Source organism: Mycteria americana, chromosome 8 (assembly GCF_035582795.1).
Source record: "Mycteria americana isolate JAX WOST 10 ecotype Jacksonville Zoo and Gardens chromosome 8, USCA_MyAme_1.0, whole genome shotgun sequence".
Classification (NCBI taxonomy): Eukaryota; Metazoa; Chordata; class Aves; order Ciconiiformes; family Ciconiidae; genus Mycteria; species Mycteria americana.
The window spans coordinates 17,785,611-17,800,574 of NC_134372.1; positions in this window are offsets into that span (position 1 = coordinate 17,785,611).

The window sequence follows — 14,964 nt, forward strand, 5'->3', positions numbered from 1 at the left end:
CACCTCACAACTAGCAACCCTCAAACTGCCACGTTTCAATGCTGGAATTAGTTTCATTGCACTAAAGTAACATCCAAACAGTTTTAAAATGCAGTAACATAATATTAAATGGAACGTGGAAGGCTGTGCTGTGAGCCAGGAAGTCTCCATGAAATCTGTCTTCTTTGGGAGATTGCTTATTTCTACCACATTTAAAAACTGGAAGTAAGATCAAAGACCCTGTCCTAAGCAAACAGTCACTCCTGATGATGTTAAAAGGGAACCATCCATCAACCAGAGCCCTGCTGCTTTTATCTCATCTAAGTAGCAGTTGGACTTGATGATCTTAAAGGTCTTTTCCAACCTAAACGATTCTGTGATTCTAAGTATGTAGCTAGGGAGCTCTACTTAATTTTGAGAATAGTTTTGCTTTTGGGGTTGCAAATGAGGTTTTTAATGATTCATGATATCGACAGAGATGCTCGAGTTGATTATGGGCATTAATTCACTCTAGGGCATTTTTAAAGCAGAACGGTTCAGTGGCTGTGTTGTGTAACACCTATAGCACTCAGAAAGTGCATCTAATTTTTGCTGTGCAAACAAGAGCCATCCTGTTCTGACCGGAGCGTTACACCTATGTGTTTGCCCTATGCAGCGCACGCACTGAAACCCCAAGCCCTGTTACTCATCCTCTGAAGGATGAGTCTGGGTACATTTTCAGATGAAGTCCTGTATGTCCATCACTGCAGATGTTTTTCTGTGCTGATGGACTTGAAGTGCTGTTACGTTATCAGACTGTTCTTTACAAGTGAAACCTCTTAAAGAAGTAGTTACTTTTTTTTTAATGGTGGCATAAAACATGAAATCACAAGGTGGAGACACTTTTCATTATCACAGTTTTTCTGGATTACCCTTGCCCTGTACTGGTAAGCTTCTTTCTTAGGTCATTTTTTGGAATGGAATTTTTCTTGCAGTTGAGAGGGTTGAAATGAGAACCTGTTGCACAGTCCCCAACGTCCTCTATTCTGTTACCATTCTCCTAAAGCTGAAACTCTTCAGAATTAGAGATTCTGCTACTTCAAAAGGAAACTTAGTTAAACTAAAAGTGAAGTACCCTTTTTAATATTAATTACTATGGGAGGAGATGTAAATGAGTTGCAGGGGATGCAGTCCCTACCCAGCTCCTTAGCAAATAACATACATCATCAGAATGTTCTTGAACACAACATTTGAAAGTCGTCCAGTCACACTAGCTAAATATTCACCACAGACCATTTATCCAGGGCCATCTATGGTTTCCAAAGCCTGTGTGCAACTTAGCACATGTCCTGTGGAAAGCCCCAGCAATACACTTGAGCTCTTAGATCCAACTAACTATCGTGCTGGACCCAGCTGAGGTCATTCCCAACCTTACCTGTCAGTTCTGCCACTATGCTTTCTTTGTGTTTCCATACAGACTCCCTGCCGCATTTAACAGTGTATCTACATGGGCAAACTCTCCCAGCCTGTCCTTTTGGCAAGTAAACCGTAGTATGTCCAGTTACTTAGAAAACCCTTGTGTGGTGCATCAAAGAGAATGGAAGAATTAGTGTATTTTGTAATTATGACAAAGAGCTAGATGCTCTCACATCTGGAAAAATAGCTGACTTTTAGAGACCATACTAAAGAGCTTTTCACTTAATGAATGGGGTGATAACTGGACTGATGTGGCCATGGCCAACCACTTATTGCCTCCTCTCCTGTGTTCCCATCTGAATTTCCCTTGTTTCTTGAGGCATCTTTTTCTTCCTTTTCCTTTCTACAATGCTCCCTTTCCTCACTCCCCTCAAATTGGTATACCCTGTTCCTCTCAAAGTGCTTGTTTTCCCTCTCTCCTCCTTGCTACACTTTTCCATATGGACTAGGTGGTTAACCTAAAGCAACGCCAAGGAGACATGAACTGGGATCCTTCTTATGATAGTCGTTAAGTGGTGGCTTTAACAGTGACACTGTGCCTGTGTCCCCAACAGCGTTGCGACCAGGAGAGGCTGAGGGCAGCCATCTAAGGACCTGACATGAGAAGCACTCCTTGCTGTGGGAAGGCGCAGTGCATGAGCCCAGACCAGCCCAAGAGCTACAAACGTAGGTTTGCCCTTCTAACTCACTCGAGCATAAGCTGAGGTATCTGCAGAGTGAACACAAATCCAAGAACAGGCTTCTGTTTGAAGCTAAAACCAGATGGAAAATCAGCATTAGAGTATGTTTTGGTTTTTTCCTATTGGATTGCTGTAACTGAAGGAATTTGGTATTTATAACCTTGCTGTCAGTGTAGGCGCATTGCTCAGCACACCCTGCTCCTCACTGCCACTGTTTTGCCTCTCGGTGTTGCACTCCACGGCATTTTGGCCACATGATGGCAGTTCTGCCCATGAGATGCTCAGAGGTACGGACCTTTGCCTCCTTGCACTGCCTTGCTCACACCAGTCCCCAGCAGTGCTGTGTTAGCCTTCCTTAGTGGCCTCAGTGTGTCCCAAATAAAGGCACCAACAGAAGCTCCTTCTAAAGCTGGGCCAGACCAATGGATCCACAATACTCTCATGGGAACAAGTATGGGGAAGGAAGCATTTAGACCCTCTTTTTTTTTTTTCTTTGCTACCTGGGGTGCAAGGGCTGACACATGCACACGTGCTGCTCTCTGACAATGCGTAGAGCCAGTCTGAAACCTGCATGGGAGCCCAGCTCTGGTACTGTTAGTTTTCACCTCCCATCTCTTGGGTAATGTAGCCTCTGAGAAGTTTCCTGCCAGAAACGAATGTGCCAACAGCATTCTGCCTCTGTAACATTACCCTGTAAGCCCCTGATCTTCATGTAGCCCAGGCTCATCATTGCTCTAAGAGCAGAAGAGCTAGCTATCCCTCATCTGGACCAGACATGACTGTAGCACCTCCTCCCAAGGCTCTCTCATGTTTGTTGGTCAAGAGTTTCCTGTGCAAACAAGCATCAGCCTTCCACAGGAATCCAAGAAAACCACATCAGAACTGAGTGCCATTGGATAATTTGCATTAACTGCTTTGTGCTATAATTTCTGTCAGGTTGACCCTTTTGCCAACAGTCTTGCAAACACTTCTAAAGCACTCAGTGATGATCGAACATGGGAATATGTTCGACATTCAGCTTTGAGGCTACAGCCCTAGGAAACTCAAAAGGTAAAGTTTCTGTCACCCTATCATACTGTCCTGTGTTCATCTGGTGATCTTGCATGAGAACCACATGTTAAGGTCAGTCATATACTCAGGTGGCCTTTATTTTAACTGTGCATCTTTTCAAAGGTGAGATCTTACCTTACAAACTAAGGTAGGATGGCCTTACAAGTCCTACACCATCCAAATGTTAAGCACAAGGCCCTTAATCTCAGGAAATACTGATTTTATCCGGAAGACAAGTCCTTCTACAGCTATAATTTTTTCTCCAAAGAGGAACTAAGAGTAGATGTCCCTGGGCAATTTTGAATGTGGGAATGGGGCTTTACTAGCCAGATGTAGAGTGTAACAGGCTCCCTGGCTTTAGCTAGCAGGGTAATGAAGAGGTAACGAGACCCCTCTGCTTCTGAGCTGCCTCTGAGCTTTTCTGCCAACAAGGCAAGTTCCTTCCCAACCTCTTCTGGTACAGCCTGCAGCATAGAGGTTTCTTATTTACAAGGATTACTTAGTTTAAACCTTACTCATTGCATTTGAAATCTGCCACTCCTCTGGAATCAAACTCACTTCTCCACCTCAGTGGCACCATGTGCCGAGGGCTGCGTGCTCACAGAAGAGTTTAAGGCAGGGTCATCATCCGCCACAGTACAGTTGCTGAGGCAGCTGCAAAAGACATTTTACTCACCAGATCTCCGAATTAGCAGAGAGAGCTTACAGCCTTACAGTCACTTTCAGCCCATGGAAAATAGCAAAGGAGTGCTAGCTCTAGCAGGTGGCTCCAACGGGCAGAGGCTATCACAGGAGGCTCCTGGTGTTGGTAGGTACCAGTATACATACATTATATGCTGTAACTGCTTGTTTAGGTCCCTAATATCTAAACAATTCTCTCAACAAGAGAGAATTGTTTACATTCAGCCACATATGTCTGTCATCTCCCTAATAAACATAGTTTTATGCAATGCTTGAAATGCAATGCAAATACTATTGCCAGTGTCAAAGCACAAACTCCCCTGTGTTGATAAAACCTTTTCTGTTTCTGCCTAACCCAAAGCAGCAGTGCTGGGCAGATCTAGAGTCGCAGTCATGAACTGTGTGTGTCTACAGCAACACCTGACGGATGATTACCTGAGCTACTAAGAAGAGCAAGTGGTATTTAACAAGCAGCCGAGACTGGGTCACGCAACAGTCATCACAACATGCTTTGCAGCGCCCTCACAGCTGGACCCATCACACTAATGGGCTAAGTTGGTAGTTTTAATCTCAGCTGACTAAGAGCTCCCTATGTCAGCTCAGCCTCCCCATCACCACCACCAAAAATAAACAAAAACCAAGAGGTGGAAGCACTGGTGTGATGTGCTCAGGTACCCAAGTCAGGCGTTCAGCCAGATGACCCAGGCAAGGAAACAGCTTGGCAGAGAAGGCAGGGAATCAACGCTGCCAGCCTCTCCCACACGTTGTTTGGGCAGCTGCCTGCGAGAACCCTGCATGCTCCAGGCCCGTCAACCTCTGCAACCACCAGCCCCAAGAGCCACTTCTTAACCTGGGGAACGTGGGGTTTGCATCAAGACAAGAGTCAGTGTCCCAGCAGGTGCCTTGCACCCACCCATGTGCTTCAGTTCACCTGCAGCTCAGCAGGTACCACCAGCCCTGCCCAGACTTTGCCACACCTCCTGCGGCAGGATTGGGGTGTTCCTCTTTCCAGAAGTTCTGCAGTAGCTTTTCAAAATACATATGTAATGTAACAGGTTAGGCTTTCCCTTATTTCCTTGTTCGTTAAAGTATTTGTGTAGCATCTCAGCCTCTACCGAGGATTTAATGGTTCTGGGGTTAGAGTCAAGCTACTTCTGTGGTGCTTCTGAGCCAAGGAGGAAAAAAAAGCAAGTAATAAAGTAAAATGTGGTAAAAACACCATGGGAGAGAGCTGTGTGCTGACTTACAGAAAAAAGCAAGTGAATGGAGCCAATTTATAAATCCTTAACAAATAGGATTTACAATGGAAGTGGCAGTTAAGCCATCATGAGTACAGAAAGTGGCAGGCAGTATACTGTAACGCTGTCTGTGCTGTGTTACAGCAGCTCAACAGCATTGCTATTGGAGAAATTATATTTACAGAAGTTTTACATCTTTCAATGACAGCTTCTGGCAGGCTTTAGTCTAATTTTGTGGTTGCATGTAAAAAGAAATTCTGCCAGCAGAATTGTGTTGGCTGTACTACTGCCTGTTCTGCTAAAGCCAGGCTTTGTGACTGTTTCAAATACCTCTCCCTCCCCAAACTTCACTAACTGAAGCAATCATGTAAATGAAAGTAAAATATTAAGAAACATTACTCAGTGCTATAAATCAGCAATCCAACTATCCTGTTTCTAGTGGTCAGCAATAGTCAATGACTCAATAGGCTCTTCTTGATAAATCAGACTTTTTCATCTGTCAAAAGTTCCTCCTAGAGATAAAAATCATATTCCTGTTTGCCTCTCTGGGCTGTAGTGATGTTTTTGAAGACATCCCCATCTTAATGCCTTGGTCTCTGCCCAGGTGGGGAAGGCAGGACATTGAAAAGCCTGTGACAAAGCATCTGAGAGGAGAGTTTTCACATCTGACACAGCACAGGGCCCTTATTAAAAAGATGGGGGTGGTGTGGGTGGAGGCTGATGGAGGGCTTGGAGTCCAGCTCCTTTCTTTAGGTTTCACGGAGTCACGGGATGGGTGAGGATAACCTGCTGTTAAGAGCAGGGGCTCAGAACCATGTCCAGGTGGGTTTTGAGTATCTTCAAGGATGGAGACCACAACCTCTCTGGGCAACCTGTTCCGGTGCTCAGTCACCCTCGCGGTAAAATTAGTATTTCTTATGTTTAACCAGAGTTTTCTGTATTTCTCCCTGTGCCTGTTGCCCCTCGTCCTGTCACTGGGCAGCGCTGAGGCGACCCTGGCTCCCTTGTCATTACTTCAGATGTTCGTACACACTGATAAGATCCCCCCTGAGCCACCTCCTCTCCAGGCTGAACAGCCCCAGCTCCCTCAGCCTCTCCCCCTATGTCAGATGCTCCAGTCCCTTCATCATCTTCATGGCCCTTTGTTGGACTCTCTCCAGTATGTCCATGTCTATCTTGTACAGGGTCACCCAGAATCAGACCCAGCACTCCAGATATGTCTCACTAGTGCTGAGCACAGGGGATCACCTCCTCAACCTGCTGGTGATGCTCTGCCTAATGCAACCCAAGACGTTGTTGGCCTGCTTTGCCACAAAGGCACATTGCTGGCTCATGGTCAATTTGTTGTCCCCCACGTCCTTTTCTGGAAAGCTGCTTTCCAGCTGGGTGGCCCCCAGCTTGCACTGGTGCTTGGGGTTGTTCCTCCCCAGCTGCAGGACTCTGCACTTCCCTTTGCTGAACTTCTTGAAGTTCCCATCAGCCCTTCTCCAGCCTGTCCCACTGGACAGCAGAAAACCCTCTGGTTTATCAGCCACTCTGCCCAGAACCTGCCCCAGTTGCCATGACCCTTCAAAGATAGCAGGGAATGGCCTGGCCATGCCATCAGCCAGCTCCCTCAGTTTCCCGGGGGACTTGTCCATGTCCCATTTGTTGCTCCCTTATCTGATCCTGCTCCACAGAGGGTAAGTCGTCCTTGCTCCAGACTTTCTCCCTGGACAAGCTGAAGGCAGATCACACCAGGAAAGACCAGAGGCCATGAAGGCACTGAGTATCTCAGCCTTTTCTGTGTCACCAAGTCCCCCACTGCAGTTAGGCAGAGAGCTCACACTGCCGTGCTGATCTTTACAGAAATACGAAGCATCTGCCTTGCCGTGTTGCCCTGTGCTGAGTCTCACAGCAAAGCATGCAGAGCAGCTTCAGCTGTGGGGGGTGGCCAGGAGCCCCAGCTTGGCACCTGCGTGCTCAGCCCAGCTGCAGCCGTGCCGGCCTTCACTCCTCCCGGCTGGGCGCAGACCGGAGCCGCCGGGCACCGCCGGGCACCGCCGGGCAGCATGGCTGCTCTCGCCCTCCCCTGCACGGGGAGCACTGCCCGGTCAGCAGGACGTGGGGCTGCTGCGCTGCTGTGCTTTCTACAGCCCCGTTACTCTCTGTGAGGTTTGACACAGGTAAAGGAAAAATATTGTTCTTGATCATATTTGACATCAGGTAACGTAACTGCAAAACTCGCCTGTTTGCCTGAGGAAGTGGGTCTAGTTTGTCAGACTGGAGCTTGTGCTTCCACCAGCCCAACTGACAGCCTCCACCTCCCCCCGCCCGCTGCTCCCCGCAGCCCCCAGCAGCCCCCACAGGAGCAGCCGAGCACATTTTTCGGCTGTTGCATCCACCTCGGTTCAGCCGCCAGTACCTGGTCTGAGGTGTGGCAGGCACAGGCAGTCGCCCTCTCACCACTGGTAGGAGACAAATGCCGCTGTCCCCGTGGTCACAGGCCTCACCTGGCTTCATAAGAAGTCTCCTGTTCAGTGCTACGGGGGCCCTTGAGAAGAAGGGTGGATCAAACACCGCCAGCAAAGCTCAGTGCTGCGTTACCTGTCAGATGGGGGTGAGCAGCAGCTATAAAGCAGCATTTGGATTACTAAAGCGTGGAATAAGTGGTCCTTAGAGTCCTAGCCACTTGTTAAGTATTTTCTAAGTGAAATTAAGCTGCTTTAAATGGACAGTTGTTTCTTTAGTGTCTCTGATTTATGCAGTAAAGTAACTAGGTGGGATTTGTTGGGTTTTTTTTTTCTTTCTCTGCTGCTGCAGCTGTGAGGCTGCTGTGTTCTGGACAAGAGCGGTGCTCTGACTCCGAAGGGCTGTGGGCACACATTCATCCAGCAACACCATCGCTGCTGCGCTGCCACACGGCCATTCAGCCTCTTGCCCCCTGCCCCGTGTAGCACAGGGGATAAATCCCTGCTGCGCTGCAGGTATCAGCACCACCTCACCAGCCTCTGGGTGTCAAATTCAAGTTCATGTCTGACTGAAACAGTGTGGTGCTGAGCAAGCAAGGTGCGCGTAGGTGGGAAGGGAAAGCCCTGGAGAATTTGCTTCTGCTTTTGTGGTACTTTGCCCTTCGCTGGTACAAGTGGTCTTGTCCCCTTTGGCACCTGCCGTGCCACGGACAGCAATGGCACCCCACGGTGGGCACGTCCCTGCACTGTTCCTGCACTTGGCAGCTGCAGACATGCCACTGGACAGACTGCCAAGGCAGCAGGACAGGCTGCCGAGGCACCTGGCTCCTGTCCCACTGCTGCCTTGCTGAGCTGCAGAAGCTGGCTCATGAGAGCAGCCTTGGCGTCCCTTGCCCGGCCACTTCCCACTTTGAGAGACGATGGCACCTGTCCCTTCACCATTCATTGCTACCAGCTGCTGCCCCCAACTCGACTGCTGAAACTGTTCATTAATGCTAACGGGAGGCAGAGGTTTCGCAGAGCCTCATGCTAGACAACAGAAATCCCACCTGCAGTGCCCTGTTGTTGCTATTGTAGTGTAAAATGAGCCCCAACAGAAAAATCGCATCTGTCAGGTTAGAAACATAATGCATGTTGGCAAAACTAAATATATTTTGCTCCCCTTGCCCTGGGTCAGGCACATGTTGCCATCCCAGCAGCACCTGTGCAGCTTTGGTCCACGGTGGTGCTCGGCCAGCTCATTTTGATGTGGCATGACGATGGCATCGCGGTGTTTTTACAGCTCAAATTACCTGTATCAATGCACATTGACACACTTCCTTTACAAGCCTGCGCATGTGCAGGCTATTCCCTCCTTGTGCACAGCAAAAAGCACTTGTCACAGTTGATAAGAATGAGCTCCAGCCGTGCCATATCCCGTGCACATCCCACCACCCCGCTCTGCTGCCGCAGGACACCCGCACAGGGTTGTAGGTGACTCTGGGTTTGAGAGTCACAAGCCACGCTGGCAGCAGTGCAAAAGTTCATATTTTCAGACCAGAAAGGTGGAGTGCTGCGGTGGCTCTGTGGCTGGTGAGCTGAAAAATGACCAAGAGAAACCTACTTATGGAAGGAGGTCTCCCTAATTTCTGAACAAATAATGGGCCAGTAAAAAGAGCAACTGATACCAAACCAATTGCTTTTTCTGTCATATGTGTTCTCCATGACAGGCTGATGGAAATTTTTAAACTTTTTTTTATAGCTGAGAGTGACTGAGTGTTTGGACCCATTCCTAACTCCCACCCGCAGTGCCAGGGCTGGCTGCTGAGTGCAGACCTGCTTCTGCCTTTGCTGAGGAGCTCAGCACTGGCACCGTGGCCCTCGCTCCCACCGAGCTCAGCAGAGCCCCACACCGAGCGGCTGGGTGGGCAGCTGGGTGGCAGCTGCCAAGAGCTGCTGATGCCCCATGGGGGACAGCCGAGCACCTGGGGCTCACGCTGGGATCAGAGACTTTCACCGCTATGACAGCAGCTCCAGCTTCGCTGGGGTGGTCTCCCATTTAGGTTAAGCAGCTCCCAATTATTGCAAGGTAGAAAACACACATTTAGCTCCTAGTGTATGTTGCAAGGGATGTCCACGCACTCAGGGAAGACAGAGGACCGATCTTCCCAGCAATGTCAAGGGAAGATGGCAGTGCAGTGCTTCCAGTGGGCACACAAGAGTCTAATAAAACAACAGAGATAACGGTTGTTTGGGAAAAAAAAAATTCCTGTTTTGTTTGTAGGTGAAAAAAATCTCAGAGCACCCAAAGGTCATAGTTAGGAATTTATTCCCTTGCTGCAGGCTTGTTTGCTGAAAGATAAAGATCTTTGGTGCAGGTGTACAAAGTGCCAAAGATCGTGAAAGCAACACAGAGTAAACCCGTGGCTGAGTGACGTACTCGTGGCAGCCCCAACAGCCCCAGGAATCACGAGACCTGTCCCTATCACAGGTGTCCTGCGACGTATCCTGTTCTTCCAAGGCAGAGCTCAGCTGACGGAGGGTTTTCCTGCCTTTGGGGGTTAACGATGCTGTTGTGTTAAAGCCAGCCTTGCCTGTGGCAGGGGATGGCCTGAACATTTGCGCTGCTGTAAATATTGACCCATGGCTTGGGAGAACTCTGATTCAGCAGTGGCTGGGGACTGTCCTACAGATCGCAGTATCTCGCCCTGTTTCATAAACAGCCCTGTGTAATGGCCCTGTCACACACTCACTTACAGCTCCTGATTATTGCAAGCTACTTCTAAACAGAGTAACCAAAAAAATATCCAGAGCAAAAGATTGGAAAAAAATTATTTCAGGCCTGGCAGGTTGTTGGTTCAAGTGTGCAGTGAGGCAGCTGTAGCTCAAAGAGCATCTGGTCAGTACAAGCCTGAGAACTCCTGAGTCCTCCTGTGTCACATGAGGCGGTCAAGGCTTGAAGGTTGGGGAGGGGTCAATTTGGACAGAGTCCTACAGGCTTCGTGCTGCAAATGCACTTGTATTTTCACAAGGCTTGCAGTGGCTGAGGCTTCTTAAGGCTGTAGCTTCCAGACTCACCCCTAGGTCTCTTGCCTTTACTTTTCAGTCTTGTTTTAGCTGCCACATGACATATTCTTGACTTTTCCCTTAGATACACAATTTTATCCTATGCGCTCACAAAAGCAAGTAATATATTTACTATTTAATAAACAAACGTGAGGGATTCTGCTCAATTTTTTCAATGCTTAGGGTAGCATAAAGAACCACATTATGTTTACTAATGCTGTTCATGATAAACAGCATGACAAAGGTAGCTTGAAATTTAACATTAGAAATCCAGAATCCGCTGCCTGAGGCTTTGATAAAAGAAGGCTGAATTAAACTTTCCTCTTTGTCAGACACCTTTATTTAGTTTGATTGGCTTGTCACAAGCAGGTCTTAAACCTTCCCACACTTATTTTCCAGCTGCTCTTTTTATTTTATTTAGTTTTCAAAATTTCTTTATTGATTGCTCTTTCTCTTTCACACTCTGCTGTCTTTGACAGAAGCCCATTGAAGAAGCCTGTGTGGTTTAAGTCAGCTTAAGCCTGTGTGGTTTAAGTCAGTTTGTTGGCTGCTTCACTGTGCAAGTGCAGGTGTCTGATGGGTCACGCTGCAACCCGGAATGATGGGATAAAAGAAAAAATAAGCAACTCCTGAAGGAGAGATCAGGGACCGGGTGGTTTGTCTAGGGGAGCGGCCATATTTCCTACGCACAGCTGTGCTAGGATGCCTGGAGCTGTCAGTAAGGGTGAGGACAGAAACAAAAGCTGGAGGGATAGGAGCTTCTTAACCCTGTGTTAAGGTGCTGCCACCAAAGCCAGCCACCAACGGGACTGTGAACTCCTCACTCAGGAGCCACAAAGCTTTCTGAGTCTGGTTTTCTGATGCCTGGTGCAACTGGTGCCTCTGTACAATTTAGACTTCTCCTTCTACAGTGAGCTTGGGAGTCAGATACAGGAGCCTTTTTACACTAGAGTACCTCGGGTATGTGCAAGAATATTTGCTAACAACTACCTCTGCATTTTATTTCCTACACAGACACCTAAGAATGTATGAAACCATAAATAAGAAAACATAATAAAGATTAAAAGTGGACTTGTTTTTAATACAGCAGGATGGTGGTACGCTCTCCCAATACACTTTGGGGCACTACTGAAATCCTGTGAGGTTTGATCAGTGCTCCCAGCTCTGCTCCTCAGTAGTGTGAGGTGGGAAACAGGAGAAAAAATAAAATTGTCAGAAAGTAAGACCTTAACTATAGCCTAAAGGGACAAAATACCCCAGAGCTTTGTTTTCCATACAACAAAGTCAAAGAGTTAAGCAGCCTTGTTGGATCACTAAGGGTGTGCCCATGTAGCAAACCTGACCAAAGTAGCAATCTCCCTGCATGGATGCACTTTGTGAGAGAGTGATCAGCACATTTCCTTACGAGCAAGTCCCAGGTGAAATGATTTGTTCCAGACAGTGCCCAGTTAGGGCATAGTTAAATGGTGGTGCACTTGGCAGTGCTAGGTTAACGGTTGGACTTGATGATCTTAAAGGTCTTTTCCAACCTAAACGATTCTGTGATTCTATAGCATCTTGTTTCACAAACAAACTAGTCAGGGACCTCTTATAACCCTCTTGTGAGAGGCCAAAACAGAGCAGAAATCCAGCCAGCAGACTTCCCAAGGTAGTGGGAAACCCAGCCTGCTGCATGGGTCCTATTTAATAGTCACCTTGCTAGATGAAGCTGAAACTCTCACCATTCCTCACATCTCACCTAGGCTACATGACACTGTGTGTGAGGAAGCATTGTACCAAACGCTGCGTGCGTACAGAACAAAACGACAGATGCTTCGTCTGGAACAAGGGGTGCAGGGACCCGGACACCTGGCAAGACGCAGCCAATACCTGCCAGAGCAACAGGACAGCTTTGTGGATATCAGCTGCTTTTTTTTTTTTTTTTTTAAGGCCTCCAGCAATGGGTCTTTTAAGGAGTAGTTTGAAAGAAAACAATGAAGCGGCTTTGCCAATGTTTACAGAAAGTTCCTTTCATGTTGGGACTGGAAAGTACAGCAGGTTGTGTGCACTCTTCCCTGCCTCGTGGGCACCTCTGCTCTTCCAGCCGGGCTGGAAATGGCTTCTGAAAGCGGGAAGGCTTTGGGTTTCTTCCAAAATGAAATGTTCCATCTTTCCAAACTTGGTTTTGACTTTTTTAAAAAACTAAAATGCCATTTGGAAACTGAAAAAAAAAAGACATACAGCTTGGGGGCAGGCAGAGTGGGGAAGAGGCTTTTTTGAAAGATAAGGTAACCCTCCACAGAAACTATATGATTGCTTCAAGTTGAACAATGCTGGAGGTTTTAAGCAAAATGTGGTATTTCAGGTAAATTTAATTGTTCCCTGGCAATTGAATTTAAACCCATTTTTCCTCCTATTTCAGTTCAGACACCTGAAGATATCGGCTAAGAGACCAATATTGTGCTCTAGTAGCTTTTGACATTTGTGTGTTTATTATTCGCAGTCAATTAAGAATAGTGCTTGAAGTTGAGTACAAAAATACAGACTTTTGAATGTATTAGGAAAAAAACCCCAAGCAGCAAGCAACCAGCTTCTCTGAAAGAGAAACCACCAACACAAAATGGCTGCTCTTGTTACTGAATAATTTGTTACCTGGCCCATTGTGAACTCTGCAAAGCTGGATGGGACGGTGGTGTGCAGCACATGAGGTCATGCTGGAGACACTGGCCCCAGGGCAAAAAAATGAGGTTTCTGCAGACTTTGTTCTCTGCTCTGTTCTTCCTTTTCACATAGGTAAGCGCTTACCTACGAACTAAACCTTCCCTTTCTTTGCTCATGAGAAAACAATCACCTGTTTGTTTATTGCTTTACAGTTCAAACAGACTCTGATAACACTGAATTCTTTTGTTGTGAGTGTAAGTGGTAAAAGGGAGTAAGTTACCACATGCACATTCCTGATTACATTCATAAATTCATATGGTTTGATGAGAGGGGTTTTTTTCCGAGTTAAAAAAAAAAGAGGAGCGGAAAAATAAGATCTTTCGACCTGAGTCAGAACTACCTGCAAATATTTTCCAAGGTATTTATTTCAAAAGCAATTATCTTTAAAAAAATTACACAATAACTTTCTTCATAAACACAGTTGATGACATCTGAAAAAGAAAAGGTATTTGGTCAGCTTCTTTACATATAGCCTTTCTCTAGAGGATCTACATATGTTCTGAAAAGTTAAAAAAGACTTTAAAATGAAACATGCCTTTTGGAAGTATCTCTGTGCTTGAACATAAGACCACAAATACAGGAACATGCAAATACACATTAATTTGTGATCACTTTGTTATTCGCTTGTTCTCTTGCAATATTTAAAAACATAAGTTGTTGCTGATTTTTTTTTCCATTGTTACAGTTCCTCCTTTTAAATGTCTTAAGTACTTTGCTGAGTGTTACAAAGAGAGAAACACCATTATCCACAAGATTAAAAGCAGTAAAGAGAAAATGACGGCCGCAGTGACTAGCCCAGTGCCCTGCAGAAACCCATTGCACACCGCTGGCGTCAGCCCAGGACTCCCAGCGGTCCCGGTGTGTCTGCTCGCTGGAGCGGCACTGCTCCCAGTGCTCCGAGTCTTCGCTTCCAAAAGAAACCACAAGCTTCGTTTAGAGTTGTGGACAGATACAGTGTTTATTCCTTTTTTCTTGCTTTATTATTAATTTAAAATCCTTCTGTATGGTCCTGTTCATAAAAGCAACACCTATAGTGGCCCCCTCCAAGTTTGGCTTCAGATAAAATGGGGTTAAACCAGGCTATTTTCCAAATGCCTCACTTTCAGTTTTACTTGTCTTCATTTTCTTCCCGGCTCAACCACTTCATCAGCCAACTGCTACTGTATTCTGCTTCAGCCCCTGGAGAATTAGTAGTTCTGACTCCCAGCAGGTTGTCAGAAAGCCTGAAAGAAGTTATCTTACCTTCAAAATCTGGCACAAAAAGAAGATGCTATTTCTAATTGTCTTGCTCGCTTTTACTTTTCCTCTCCAGCCCTTCAGAGCTCCCTTCTTCCCATCCTCCAGTTTCCTTTTCCACCCTTGTGCTTGGCAGGGATCCCCACTCCATTCTGCTGTTTCAATAGCTGGAGCTCTACAAAACTTCTTGCTTTTCCCCCATCCTTGACAGTAGGAAACTAGCGTCGGCTGGTGCTCCCCAGGGAAAATGCTACCTCGTGCAAAACTCCCCTCATTGCCACGCTGTGCAGGTCACCCACGTTAGTTCATGGCCTGATCGCATGCCATTGCATGAGATTTTATTGTGACATTTTTGTCACGGGCAGTCTGTTCAAGCCTAAATTACTGAAATCTGGGGACAGCACGTCCTCATAGATCCTTCCATACTGCACTAGAGCTCTGCCAGAGCCA